The following is a 1058-nucleotide window of genomic DNA, read 5'->3' on the forward strand; positions in this document are numbered from 1 at the left end:
CAAGCTTGAAAACATCCGTTTGGACATAGTGGCAAGCTTAAAATATCACTTCAGACATAGTGACAAGCTTGAAACTATCACTTCAGACATAGCTTGTAAGCTTGTAAACATCTCTTCAGAAACATGGACAAGCTTGAAAACATGTCCTCAGACACATTTGCAAGCTTGAAAACATCAATTCCGACATAATGTGCATGCTTGAAAACTTTGCTTCTGACAAATTTGCAAGCTTGAAGACATCTCTTCAGAAACATGGACAAGCTTGAAAAAATGCCCCTCAGACACATTTGCAAGCTTGAAAAACATAAATTTGGGCATAAGTTACATGCTTGAAAATATTGCTTCTGACAAATTTGCAAGCTTGAAAACATCTCTTCAGACAAATTTGCAAGCTTGAAAACATCCGTTTGAACATAGTGGCAAGCTTAAAAACATCTCTTCAGACAAATTGTCAAGCTTGAAAACATCCGTTGGGACATAGTGGCAAGCTTAAAAACATCTCTGCAGACAAATTGATAAGCTTGTAAACATCAATTTGGACAAAGTTTACCTGCTTGAAAACATTGTTTCTGACACATTGGCAAGCTTGAAAACATCCAATACAGTCACATTTGCAAGCTTGAAAACATCCGTTTGGACATAGTGGCAAGCTTAAAATATCAATTCAGACATAGTGACAAGCTTGAAAACATTCCCTCAGACATAGCTTGCAAGCTTGTAAACATCTCTTCAGAAACATGGACAAGCTTGAAAACATGTCCTCAGACACATTTGCAAGCTTGAAAACATCAATTCGGACATAATGTACATGCTTGAAAACATTGCTTCTGACAAATTTGCAAGCTTGAAAACATCTCTTCAGAAACATGGATAAACTTGAAAACATGCCCTCAGACTCATTTGCAAGATTGAAAACATAAATTTGGACATAATTTACATGATTGAAAACATTGTCTCTGACAAATTTGCAAGCTTGAAAACATCCGTTTGGACATAGTGGCAAGCTTAAAAATATCACTTCAGACATTGTGACCAGCTTAAAAACATCCCTTCAGACA

This window comes from Nematolebias whitei, chromosome 20 (assembly GCF_014905685.2).
Source record: "Nematolebias whitei isolate Nwh7 chromosome 20, NemWhi1, whole genome shotgun sequence".
Lineage (NCBI taxonomy): Eukaryota > Metazoa > Chordata > Actinopteri > Cyprinodontiformes > Rivulidae > Nematolebias > Nematolebias whitei.